Source organism: Aptenodytes forsteri, unplaced genomic scaffold (assembly GCF_000699145.1).
Source record: "Aptenodytes forsteri isolate BGI_AS27 unplaced genomic scaffold, ASM69914v1 Scaffold236, whole genome shotgun sequence".
NCBI lineage: Eukaryota > Metazoa > Chordata > Aves > Sphenisciformes > Spheniscidae > Aptenodytes > Aptenodytes forsteri.
The window spans coordinates 622,905-623,798 of NW_008794456.1; positions in this window are offsets into that span (position 1 = coordinate 622,905).

Consider the following 894-nt stretch of genomic DNA (forward strand, 5'->3'; position numbering starts at 1 on the left):
CCGCCCATCAAATCCATACCTCTCCAGTTTAGAGAGAAGGCTGTTGTGGGGGACTATGTTAACGGCCTTATCCTCTACTTGTGATGACAGAGGGGTTTAGATGGCTAGGTCAGACCAACACCTAACTGTCAGACAGCAATAGTTAGTAAGACTGATCCCACCCCATTCTGAAAATCCCACAGTTAGTCAACTTTAACCAGAACCCAGGAGTCCTGCCTCTATTTCTGACGTTAACTACCAGATCTTGCTCCTGATTTCTGGATTATGATGCCTTGGAGAAAAAGAGTTCACCTTGGACATCTCTCTGCCATACGCCACATGGCAAGGTCAGCTCTCTACAATTCCTGACAGATGTAGATGATGTGTAGATGAGGTGCTCAGAGACATGGTTTAGTGGGCATGGTGGTGTTGGGTTGGCAGTTGGACTCGATGATCTTAGAGGTCTTTTCCAACCTTAATGATTCTATGATTCTAAGTTTAGGGCAGGGAAGGGTGAAATAATATATGTGCAAGGACTTTCTCTATCTGTGAAGGGAAAAGGCACAGTCTATCTTCTAGGAAAAACTGGAGGTCATGAGCAAGTCCATTCTTCTCTCACCCTTTTTCCCCTTCAACGTACAGCTGCCCTGTGCTAGGTGGGGAACTGATCTCATCTCAGGTCTGCTGTGATGCTGGTGAAAGGCTGTGGTTCCTCTCCACAGGAACGCAGAGATGTGAGCACCTCAGCAGCAGCAGAAGATACCCCTGCCATGCACGTGAACCCAGTTCAGAAGCAGATTATAATCAGATTGTCAATCTCATCACACAGGATGCTGATGAGGCCAAGAGTTTTGCAAAAGTTTTTATAGTTAAAAAAAAAAAAAAAGATTTCGGCAATGTTCAATTTTTTTATCG